The sequence below is a fragment of the Scyliorhinus torazame genome, chromosome 25 (assembly GCF_047496885.1).
Source record: "Scyliorhinus torazame isolate Kashiwa2021f chromosome 25, sScyTor2.1, whole genome shotgun sequence".
NCBI classification, from domain to species: Eukaryota; Metazoa; Chordata; class Chondrichthyes; order Carcharhiniformes; family Scyliorhinidae; genus Scyliorhinus; species Scyliorhinus torazame.
Window position 1 is genome coordinate 2,302,329 of NC_092731.1, and position 12,352 is coordinate 2,314,680.

The window sequence follows — 12,352 nt, forward strand, 5'->3', positions numbered from 1 at the left end:
GGAGAGTGGGTAAGGGAAGAGGGAAAGTGCGGGAGGCAGAGGGAAAGTGGGGGAGGCAGAGGGAGAGTGGGGAGGCAGAGGGAGAGTAGGGAGGCCGAGGGAGAGTGGAGAGGCCGAGGGAAAGTGGGGATGGCAGAGGGAGAGTGGGGAGGGCAAATGGAGAGTGGGGTGGCAGAGGGAGAGTGGGCAAGGGCAGAGGGAGAGTGGGGAGGGAGAGTGGGGAAGGGCAGAGGGAGAGTAGGGAGGCAGAGGGGGAGTGGGGAAGGGCAGAGGGAGAGTGGGTCGGCAGAGGGAGAGTGAGGAGGAAGAGGGAGAGTGAGGAGGCGGAGGGAGAGTGAGGAGGCAGGGGAGAGTGGGGAGGCGGAGGGAGAGTGGGGAGGCGGAGGGAGAGTGGGAGGCGGAGGGAGAGTGGGGAGGCGGAGGGAGAGTGGGGAGGCGGAGGGAGAGTGGGGAGGCGGAGGGAGAGTGGGGAGGCGGAGGGAGAGTGGGGAGGCGGAGGGAGAGTGGGGAGGCGGAGGGAGAGTGGGGAGGCGGAGGGAGAGTGGGGAGGCGGAGGGAGAGTGGGGAGGCGGAGGGAGAGTGGGGAGGCGGAGGGAGAGTGGGGAGGCGGAGGGAGAGTGGGGAGGCGGAGGGAGAGTGGGCAGGCGGAGGGAGAGTGGGCAGGCGGAGGGAGAGTGGGCAGGCGGAGGGAGAGTGGGGAGGCGGAGGGAGAGTGGGGAGGCGGAGGGAGAGTGGGGAGGCGGAGGGAGAGTGGGGAGGCGGAGGGAGAGTGGGGAGGCGGAGGGAGAGTGGGGAGGCGGAGGGAGAGTGGGGAGGCGGAGGGAGAGTGAGGAGGCGGAGGGAGAGTGAGGAGGCGGAGGGAGAGTGAGGAGGCGGAGGGAGAGTGAGGAGGCGGAGGGAGAGTGAGGAGGCGGAGGGAGAGTGAGGAGGCGGAGGGAGAGTGAGGAAGGACAGAGGAAGTGTGGGGAGGCAGAGGGAGAGTGGGTAAGGGCAGAGGGAGAGTGGTGAGGCAGAGGGAGAGTAGGAAAGGGCACAGGGAGAGTGGGGAGGCAGAGGGAGAGTGGGGAGGTAGAGGGAGAGTGGGGAGGTAGAGGGAGAGTGGGGAGGCAGATGTAGAGTGTGGAGGCAGAGGGAGAGTGGGGAGACAGAGGGAGAGTGGGGAGACAGAGGGAGAGTGGGGAGACAGAGGGAGAGTGGGGAGACAGAGGGAGAGTGGGGAGACAGAGGGAGAGTGGGGAGACAGAGGGAGAGTGGGGAGACAGAGGGAGAGTGGGGAGACAGAGGGAGAGTGGGGTGACAGAGGGAGAGTGGGGAGACAGAGGGAGTGTGGGGAGGCAGAGGGAGAGTGGGCAAGGGCAGAGGGAGAGTGGGGAAGGGTAGAGGGAGAGTGGGGAAGGGCAGATGGAGAGTGGGGAGGCGGAGGGAGAGTGGGGAGGCGGAGGGAGAGTGGGGAGGCGGAGGGAGAGTTGGGAGGCGGAGGGAGAGTGGGGAGGCGGAGGGAGAGTGGGGAGGCGGAGGGAGAGTGGGGAGGCGGAGGGAGAGTAGGGAGGCGGAGGGAGAGTGGGGAGGCGGAGGGAGAGTGGGGAGGCGGAGGGAGAGTGGGGAGGCTGAGGGAGAGTGGGGAGGCGGAGGGAGAGTGGGGAGGCGGAGGGAGAGTGGGGAGGCGGAGGGAGAGTGGGGAGGCGGAGGGAGAGTGGGGAGGCGGAGGGAATGTGAGGAGGCTGGGGGGGGAGTGGGGAGGCAGAGGGAGAGTGGGGAGGCAGAGGGAGAGTGGGGAGGCAGAGGGAGAGTGGGTAGGCAGAAGGAGAGTGGGGAGGCAGAAGGAGAGTTGGGAGGCCGAGGGCGGGTGGGGAGGCCGAGGGCGAGTGGGGAGGCCGAGGGAGAGTGGAGAGGCCGAGGGAAAGTGGGGATGGCAGAGGGAGAGTGGGGGAGGGCAAATGGAGAGTGGGGAGGCAGAGGGAGAGTGGGTAGGCGGAGGGAGAGTGAGGAGGCGGAGGGAGAGTGAGGAGGCGGAGGGAGAGTGGGGAGGCGGAGGGAGAGTGGGGAGGCGGAGGGAGAGTGGGGAGGCGGAGGGAGAGTGGGGAGGCGGAGGGAGAGTGGGGAGGCGGAGGGAGAGTGGGGAGGCGGAGGGAGAGTGGGGAGGCGGTGGGAGAGTGGGGAGGCGGTGGGAGAGTGGGGAGGCGGTGGGAGAGTGGGGAGGCGGAGGGAGAGTGGGGAGGCGGAGGGAGAGTGGGGAGGCGGAGGGAGAGTGGGGAGGCGGAAGGAGAGTGGCGAGGCAGAGGGAGAGTGGGGAGGCAGAGGGAGAGTGGGGAGGCAGAGGGAGAGTGGGGAGGCAGAGGGAGAGTGGGGAGGCAGAGGGAGAGTGGGGAGGCAGAGGGAGAGTGGGGAGGCAGAGGGAGAGTGGGGAGGCAGAGGGAGAGTGGGGAGGCAGAGGGAGAGTGGGGAGGCAGAGGGAGAGTGGGGAGGCAGAGGGAGAGTGGGGAGGCAGAGGGAGAGTGGGGAGGCAGAGGGAGAGTGGGGAGGCAGAGGGAGAGTGGGGAGGCAGAGGGAGAGTGGGGAGGCAGAGGGAGAGTGGGGAGGCAGAGGGAGAGTGGGGAGGCAGAGGGAGAGTGGAGAGGCAGAGGGAGAGTGGGGAGGCAGAGGGAGCGTGGGGAGGCAGAGGGAGAGTGGGGAGGCAGAGGGAGAGTGGGGAGGCAGAGGGAGAGTGGGGAGGCAGAGGGAGAGTGGGGAGGCAGAGGGAGAGTGGGGAGGCAGAGGGAGAGTGGAGAGGCAGAGGGAGAGTGGGGAGGCAGAGGGAGAGTGGGGAGGCAGAGGGAGAGTGGGGAGGCAGAGGGAGAGTGGGGAGGCAGAGGGAGAGTGGGGAGGCAGAGGGAGAGTGGGGAGGCAGAGGTAGAGTGGGGAGGCAGAGGGAGAGTGATGAGGCAGAGGGAGAGTGATGAGGCAGAGGGAGAGTGGGGAGACAGCGGGAGAGTGGGGAGGCCGAGGGAGAGTGGGGAAGGGCAGAGGGAGAGTGAGGAAGGGCAGAGGGAGAGTGGGGAAGGGCAGAGGGAGGGTGGGGAAGGACAGAGGGAGAGTGGGGAAGGAGAGAGCGAGAGTGGGGAAGGACAGAGGGAGAGTGGGGAGGCCGAGGGAGAGTGGGGAGGCCGAGGGAGAGTGGGGAGGCCGAGGGAGAGTGGGGAGGCCGAGGGAGAGTGGGGAGGCCGAGGGAGAGTGGGGAGGCCGAGGGAGAGTGGGGACGCTGAGGGAGAGTGGGGAGGCAGAAGGAGAGTGAGGAGGCCGAGGGAGAGTGGGGAGGCAGAGCGAGAGTGGGGGGGGGGGGGCCGAGGGAGAGTGGGGAAGGGCAGAGAGAGAGGAAACAGGGTGAGTTTAGCCTGAGTTCTAATGTATATTTTTCTGAAGAATTAATTGAAAATTTGGTACACATTTTTTGCACATCACAAGAACCGGACTAACTTTCATCATCGAATGTGGAGAAGCTCAAAAACACAAAGGGCAGATTCAGCATTTTGTGTTTGGTGTGGAGCAGAACACACAGCCAACTGCATTCAAATCAAACTGACCTCCAGACCCCAGCTTTGACTGCAGCTTCTCGCTATAGGGCTGCAAGGATATTGAATGATGTGGATCACTTTCATTACTTGTTATTAGTGATTTCTATCTGGACCTTACCCCTGTCTCTGGGTCCCAAGTGACTCTTATTTTCATTTTTTTTTTAGCTGATTAATACAAAACAGGGTTCAGAAAACATTAATTAACAGATAGTAATCAGCAGATCAATAAGAAGGAGACCAAGACGTGTCAAACTATGTCAGGGAGGAAAGGTCCTTCACAGGCATTCATGTTTCTGAATTCAAAGCTTCAATCTCTCTGCACTCAATGTGTGAATGCACGCAAATAAACCAGCAAAAGCTCACAACCACACTCACCCAGCGTGTCTGTCACACAAATATACTCACACCATGCCACACACACACTTAGAAACACACTCACCCAGTGTCACGCACACATACACACATGCTCCAATAGTGTTACTCACACACAAACACACTCAGAAACACACTCAATGCCAAGTGTGCACTCACTGACACTGTCACACACATGCACACACTCAGAAACACTCACACAAGCATACTCAAACAGTGATACACACACAGAGAGTGTTACACACACATACAAACACACACGCACTCACACTCACAAACACATTGCAGGTCAGTGTTAGAGAGAAGAAAATTCACCAGGATTCCTGCATCTGCTCCAGTGCCTCCCTCTGGAACCTCAAGGGTTTGAGTCCGTCTCCCATCTCACCCTACCCCTAGTTTTATAACCAATTGAAGTCAGAAGGGGGCAGGGTGTGATTCCCCCCCCTGTTTGAATAGCTTGCTAATTAATTGATTGGAGATTATACATAGTAAGAGTATTAGTGCAATTGTTCAGACAATCTGAATATTTTCATTTGAACTAAACAATAGAAATCAAATCACAGCAAACCCTGTTCGTTTTGTGTGATGGAATGTGTTGTGGGTAAATGTTTGTGAGCAGGTGATTGTGAATAGTTTGTGTGAGAGTGTGAATGTACATGTATGTCTGTGTGTGCAAATGGTTACGAGAGACTGTGTGTGTGAAAGTGCGAGTGTGAAAGTGAGGGTCTGTGAATGAGTGTGAGGGTCTGTGAGTGTGAGGGTCTGTTGAGTGTGAATGTGAGGGTCTGTGAGTGTGAGTGTGAGGGTCTGTGAGTGTGAATGTGAGGGTCTGTGAGTGTGAGGGTCTGTGACTGTGAGGGTCTGTGACTGTGAGGGTCTGTGAGTGTGAGGGTCTGTGAGTGTGAGGGTCTGTGAGTGAGTGAGAGGGTCTGTGAGTTTGATGGTCTGTGAGTGTGAATGTGAGGGTCTGTGAGTGTGAGGGTCTGCGAGTGTGAGGGTCTGTGAGTGTGAATGCGAGGGCCTGTGAGTGTGTGTGAGGGTCCGTGAGTGTGAGGGTCTGTGAGTGTGAGAACATAGAAAATAGAAAATACAGCACAGAACAAGCCCTTCGGCCCACGATGTTGTGCCGAACCTTTGTCCGAGAATAATCATAGATTATCATTGAATTTACAGTGCAGAAGGAGGCCCCCCGACCCCCCGAGTCTGCACCGGCCCCTGGAAGGAGCACTCCACCCAAACTCAACACCTCCACCCAACACCAAGGGCAATTTTAGACACTAAGGGCAATTTATCATTGGCCAATCCACCTACCCTGCACATCTTTGGACTGTGGGAGGAAACCGGAGCACCCGGAGGAAACCCACGCAGACACGGGGAGGACGTGCAGACTCCGCACAGACAGTGACCCAAGCCGGAATCGAACTTGGGACCCTGGAGCTGTGAAGCAATTGTGCTATCCACAATGCTACCGTGCTGCCCTTAAGAACAAATAAATCTACACTATATAATTTTACCGTAATCCATGTACCTATCTAATAGCTGCTTGAAGGTCCCTAATGTTTCCAACTCAACTACTTCCACAGGCAGTGCATTCCATGCCCCCACTACTCTCTGGGTAAAGAACCTACCTCTGACATCCCCCTATATCTTCCACCATTCACCTTAAATTTATGTCCCCTTGTAATGGTTTGTTCCACCCGGGGAAAAAGTCTCTGACTGTCTACTCTATCTATTCCCCTGATCATCTTATAAACCTCTATCAAGTTGCCCCTCATCCTTCTCCGTTCTAATGAGAAAAGGCCTAGCACCCTCAACCTCTCCTCGTAAGACCTACTCTCCATTCCAGGTAACATCCTGGTAAATCTTCTTTGCACCTTTTCCAAAGCTTCCACATCCTTCCTAAAATGAGGTGACCAGAACTGTACACAGTACTCCAAATGTGGCCTTTCCAAAGTTTTGTACAGCTGCATCATCACCTCACGGCTCTTCAATTCAATCCCTCTGTTAATGAACGCGAGCACACCATAGGCCTTCTTCACAGCTCTATCCACTTGAGTGGCAACTTTCAAAGATGTATGAACATAGACCCCAAGATCTCTCTGCTCCTCCACATTGCCAAGAACTCTACCGTTAACCCTGTATTCCGCATTACTATTTGTCCTTCCAAAATGGACAACCTCACACTTTTCAGGGTTAAACTCCATCTGCCACTTCTCAGCCCAGCTCTGCATCCTATCTATGTCTCTTTGCAGCCGACAACAGCCCTCCTCACTATTCACAACTCCACCAATCTTCGTATCGTCTGCAAATTTACTGACCCACCCTTCAACTCCCTCATCCAAGTCATTAATGAAAATCACAAACAGCAGAGGACCCAGAACTGATCCCTGCGGTACGCCTCTGGTAACTGGGATCCAGGCTGAATATTTGCCATCCACCACCACTCTCTGACTTCTATCGGTTAGCCAGTTTGTTATCCAACTGGCCAAATTTCCCACTATCCCATGCCTCCTTACTTTCTGCAGAAGCCTACCATGGGGAACCTTATCAAATGCCTTACTAAAATCCATGTACACTACATCCACTGCTTTACCTTCATCCACGTGCTTGGTCACCTTCTCAAAGAATTCAATAAGATTTGTAAGGCAAGACCTACCCCTCACAAATCCGTGCTGACTATCCCTAATCAAGCAGTGTCTTTCCAGATGCTCAGAAATCCTATCCTTCAGTACCCTTTTCCATTACTTTGCCTACCACCGAAGTAAGACTAACTGGCCTGTAATTCCCAGGGTTATCCCTAGTCCCTTTTTTGAACAGGGGCACGACATTCGCCACTCTCCAATCCCCTGGTACCACCCCTGTTGACAGTGAGGACGAAAAGATCATTGCCAACGGCTCTGCAATTTCATCTCTTGCTTCCTATAGAATCCTTGGATATATCCCGTCAGGCCCGGGGGACTTGTCTATCCTCAGGTTTTTCAAAATGCCCAACACATCTTCCTTCCTAACAAGTATTTCCTCGAGCTTACCAATCTGTTTCACACTGTCCTCTCCAACAATATCGCCCCTCTCATTTGTAAATACAGAAGAAAAGTATTCGTTCAAGACACCTCCTATCTCTTCAGACTCAATACACAATCTCCCGCTACTGTCCTTGATCGGACCTACCCTCGCTCTAGTCATTCTCATATTTCTCACATATGTGTAAAAGGCCTTGGGGTTTTCCTTGATCATACCCGCCAAAGATTGTTCATGCCCTCTCTTAGCTCTCCTAATCCCTTTCTTCAGTTCCCTCCTGGCTATCTTGTATCCCTCCAAAGCCCTGTCTGAACCTTGTTTCCTCAGCCTTACATAAGTCTCCTTTTTCCTCTTAACAAGACATTCAACCTCTCTTGTCAACCATGGTTCCCTCACTCGACCATCTCTTCCCTGCCTGACAGGGACATACATATCAAGGACACGTAGCACCTGTTCCTTGAACAAGTTCCACATTTCACTTGTGTCCTTCCCTGACAGCCTATGTTCCCAACTTATGCACTTCAATTCTTGTCTGACAACATCGTATTTACCCTTCCCCCAATTGTAAACCTTGCCCTGTTGCACGCACCTATCCCTCTCCATTACTAAAGTGAAAGTCACAGAATTGTGGTCACTATCTCCAAAATGCTCCCCCACTAACAAATCTATCACTTGCCCTGGTTCATTACCAAGTACTAAATCCAATATTGCCCCTCCTCTGGTCGGACAATCTACATTCTGTGTTAGAAAAGCTTCCTGGACACACTGCTCAAACACCACCCCATCCAAACTATTTGATCTAAAGAGTTTCCACTCAATATTTGGGAAGTTAAAGTCACCCATGACTACTACCCTGTGACTTCTGCACCTTTCCAAAATCTGTTTCCCAATCTGTTCCTCCACATCTCTGCTACTATTGAGGGACCTATAGAAAACTCCTAACAAGGTGACTGCTCCTTTCCTATTTCTGACTTCAACCCATACTACCTCAATAGGGTGATACTCCTCGAACTGCCTTTCTGCAGCTGTTATACTATCTCTAATTAACAATGCCACCCCCCCACCTCTTTTACCACCCTCCCTAATCTTATTGAAACATCTATAACCAGGAACCTCCAACAACCATTTCTGCCCCTCTTCTATCCAAGTTTCCGTGATGGCCACCACATCGTAGTCCCAAGTACCGATCCATGCCTTAAGTTCACCCACCTTATTCCTTATGCTTCTTGCGTTGAAGTATACACACTTCAACCCATCTCCGTGCCTGCAAATACTCTCCTTTGTCAGTGTTCCCTTCCCCACTGCCTCATTACATGCTTTGGCGTCCTGAATATCGGCTACCTTAGTTGCTGGACTACAAATCCGGTTCCCATTCCCCTGCCAAATTAGTTCAAACCCTCCCGAAGAGTACTAGAAAACCTCCCTCCCGGGATATTGGTGCCCCTCTGGTTCAGATGCAACCCGTCCTGCTTGTACAGGTCCCACCTTCCCCAGAATGCGCTCCAATTATCCAAATACCTGAAGCCCTCCTACACCATTCCTGCAGCCACGTGTTCAACTGCACTCTCTCCCTATTCCTAGCCTCGCTATCACGTGGCACCGGCAACAAACCAGAGATGACAACTCTGTCTGTCCTGGCTTTTAACTTCCAGCCTAACTCCCTAAACTCGTTTATTATCTCCACACCCCTTTTCCTACCTATGTCATTGGTACCAATGTGCACCACGACTTCTGGCTGCTCACCCTCCCCGTTAAGGATCCTGAAGACACGATCCGAGACATCCCTGACCCTGGCACCCGGGAGGCAACATACCTTCCGGGAGTCTCGCTCGCGACCACAGAATCTCCTATCTATTCCCCTAACCATTGGATCTCCTATTATTATTGCTTTTCTATTCTCCCCCCTTCCCTTCTGAGCCCCAGAGCCAGACTCAGTGCCAGAGACCTGGCCGCTAGGGCCTTCCCCCGGTAGGTCATCCCCCCCAACAGCATCCAAAACGGTATACTTGTTTTGAAGGGGAACGGCCACGAGGGATCCCTGCACTATCTGCCTGTTTGTTTTTTTCCCCCTGACTGTAACCCAGCTATTCTTGTCCTGTAACTTGGGTGTGGTTACCTCCCTGTAACTCTTCTCAATCACCCCCTCTGCCTCCCGGATGATCCGAAGTTCATCCAGCTTCAGCTCCAGTTCCCTAACACGGTCTTTGAGGAGCTGAAGTTGGGTGCACTTCCCGCAGGTATAGTCAGCGGGGACACCGGTGGTATCCCTCACCACCCACGTCCTACAGGAGGAGCATGCAACTGGCCTAGCCTCCATCCCCTCTTACCTGACAGAATATAGCTGCTGTGTGGACTAACTAGATCTCCGCCCTCCGACCCTGCTCCCAGTCAGCTACATTTTCTGTAAACTCCTGGCTCTCTTCTCACTCTTTGCGGAAATGTCGGAAACAAAATGAAAGGAGCACCTTACTCCCTCCTCACCTAACTCACTCGGTCACCAAACTCTCACTATCGCACTCAAAATGCACCAAATTCAGCACTCAGTGCAAACCACAGAGGGTCTGTGAGTGTGAATGTGAGGGTCCGTGTGTGAATGTGAGGGCCTGTGAGTGTGAGGATCTGCGAGTGTGAGTGTCTGTGAGTGTGAGTGTTGTGAGTGTGAGTGTTGTGAGTGTGAGTGTCTGTGAGTGTGAGTGTGAGGGTCTGTGAGTGTGAGGGTCTCTGAATTTTGAGTGTGAGGGTCTGTGAGTGTGAGGGTCTGTGAGTGTGAGTGTCTGTGAGTGTGAATGAGAGTCTGTGAGTGTGAGGGTGTGTGAGTGTGAGGGTGTGTGAGTGTGAGGGTCTGTGAGTGTGAGGGTCTGTGAGTGTGAGGGTCTCTGAATTTTGAGTGTGAGGGTCTGTGAGTGTGAGGGTCTGTGAGTGTGAGTGTCTGTGAGTGTGAATGAGAGTCTGTGAGTGTGAGGGTGTGTGAGTGTGAGGGTCTCTGAGTGTGAGTGTGAGGGTCTGTGAGTGTGAGGGTCTCTGAATTTTGAGTGTGAGGGTCTGTGAGTGTGAGGGTCTGTGAGTGTGAGGGTCTGTGAGTGTGAGGGTCTGTGAGTGTGAGTGTGAGGGTCTCTGAGTGTGAGTGTGAGGGTCTGTGAGTGTGAGGGTCTCTGAATTTTGAGTGTGAGGGTTTGTGAGTGTGAGGGTCTGTGAGTGTGAGGGTCTGTGAGTGTGAGGGTCTGTGAGAGTGAGGGTCTGTGAGTGTGAGGGTCAGTGTGAGGGTCTGAGTGTGAGGGTCTGAGTGTGAGGGTCTGAGTGTGAGGGTCTGTGAGTGTGAGAGTCTGAGTGTGAGGGTCTGAGTGTGAGGGTCTGAGTGTGAGGGTCTGAGTGTGAGGGTCTGTGAGTGTGAGAGTCTGAGTGTGAGGGTCTGTGAGTGTGAGGGTCTGAGTGTGAGGGTCTGAGTGTGAGGGTCTGTGAGGGTGAGGGTCTGTGAGTGTGAGGGTCTGTGAGTGTGAGGGTCTGCGAGTGTGAGGGTCTGCGAGTGTGAGGGTCTGCGAGTGTGAGGGTCTGTGAGTGTGAGGGTCTGTGAGTGTGAGGGTCTGTGAGTGTGAGGGTCTGTGAGTGTGAGGGTCTGTGAGTGTGAGTGTGAGGGTCTGTGAGTGTGAGGGTCTGTGACTGTGAGGGTCTGTGAGTGTGAGTGTGAGGGTCTGTGAGTGTGAGTGTGAGGGTCTGTGAGTGTGAGGATCTGTGAGTGTGAGGGTCTGTGAGTGTGAGTGTGAGGGTCTGTGAGTGTGAGTGTGAGGGTCTGAGTGTGAGGGTCTGTGAGTGTGAGGGTCTGTGAGTGTGAGGGTCTGTGAGTGTGAGGGTCTGTGAGTGTGAGGGTCTGTGAGTGTGAGTGTGAGGGTCTGTGAGTGTGAGGGTCTGTGAGTGTGAGGGTCTGTGAGTGTGAGGGTCTGTGAGTGTGAGGGTCTGTGAGTGTGAGGGTCTGTGAGTGTGAGGGTCTGTGAGTGTGAGTGTGAGGGTCTGTGAGTGTGAGGGTCTGTGAGTGTGAGGGTCTGTGAGTGTGAGGGTCTGAGTGTGAGGGTCTGAGTGTGAGGGTCTGTGAGTGTGAGGGTCTGTGAGTGTGAGGGTCTGAGTGTGAGGGTCTGAGTGTGAGGGTCTGTGAGTGTGAGGGTCTGTGAGTGTGAGGGTCTGTGAGTGTGAGGGTCTGAGTGTGAGGGTCTGAGTGTGAGGGTCTGTGAGTGTGAGGGTCTGTGAGTGTGAGGGTCTGTGAGTGTGAGGGTCTGAGTGTGAGGGTCTGTGAGTGTGAGGGTCTGTGAGTGTGAGTGTCTGTGAGTGTGAGGGTCTGTGAGTGTGAGGGTCTGTGAGTGTGCGGGTCTGTGAGTGTGAGGATCTGTGAGTGTGAGGGTCTGTGAGTGTGAGGGTCTGTGAGTGTGCGGGTCTGAGTGTGTGAGGATCTGTGAGTGTGAGTGTCTGTGAGTGTGAGTGTCTGTGAGTGTGAGGGTCTGTGAGTGTGAGGGTCTGTGAGTGTGAGGGTCTGTGAGTGTGAGGGTCTGTGAGTGTGAGGGTCTGTGAGTGTGAGGGTCTGTGAGTGTGAGGGTCTGTGAGTGTGAGGGTCTGTGAGTGTGAGGGTCTGTGAGTGTGAGGGTCTGTGAGTGTGAGGATCTGTGAGTGTGAGTGTCTGTGAGTGTGAGGGTCTGAGTGTGTGAGGGTCTGTGAGTGTGCGGGTCTGTGAGTGTGAGTGTCTGTGAGTGTGAGTGTCTGTGAGTGTGAGGGTCTGTGAGTGTGCGGGTCTGTGAGTGTGCGGGTCTGTGAGTGTGAGTGTGAGGGTCTGTGAGTGTGAGTGTCTGTGAGTGTGCGGGTCTGTGAGTGTGCGGGTCTGTGAGTGTGAGGGTCTGAGTGTGTGAGGATCTGTGAGTGTGAGTGTCTGTGAGTGTGAGTGTCTGTGAGTGTGAGGGTCTGTGAGTGTGCGGGTCTGTGAGTGTGCGGGTCTGTGAGTGTGCGGGTCTGTGAGTGTGCGGGTCTGTGAGTGTGAGGATCTGTGAGTGTGAGGATCTGTGAGTGTGCGGGTCTGAGTGTGTGAGGGTCTGTGAGTGTGAGGGTCTGTGAGTGTGAGTGTGAGGGTCTGAGTGTGAGGGTCTGTGACTGTGAGGGTCTGTGACTGTGAGGGTCTGAGTGTGAGGGTCTGTGAGTGTGAGGGTCTGAGTGTGTGAGGGTCTGTGAGTGTGCGGGTCTGAGTGTGTGAGGGTCTGTGAGTGTGAGGGTCTGAGTGTGTGAGGGTCTGTGAGTGTGCGGGTCTGTGAGTGTGCGGGTCTGTGAGTGTGAGGGTCTGTGAGTGTGCGGGTCTGAGTGTGTGAGGGTCTGTGAGTGTGCGGGTCTGTGAGTGTGAGGATCTGTGAGTGTGAGGATCTGTGAGTGTGAGGGTCTGT

The 12,352-nt window shown here is 54.8% G+C and overlaps 1 protein-coding gene across 1 annotated transcript in view; it reads right to left on the reverse strand.

Moving 5' to 3' along the window:
- LOC140402260 (estrogen-related receptor gamma-like) overlaps positions 1–12,352 on the reverse strand; it is a 180,232-nt gene that overhangs the window by 51,708 nt on the left and 116,172 nt on the right. The gene's annotated exons all lie outside the window — the stretch shown is intronic.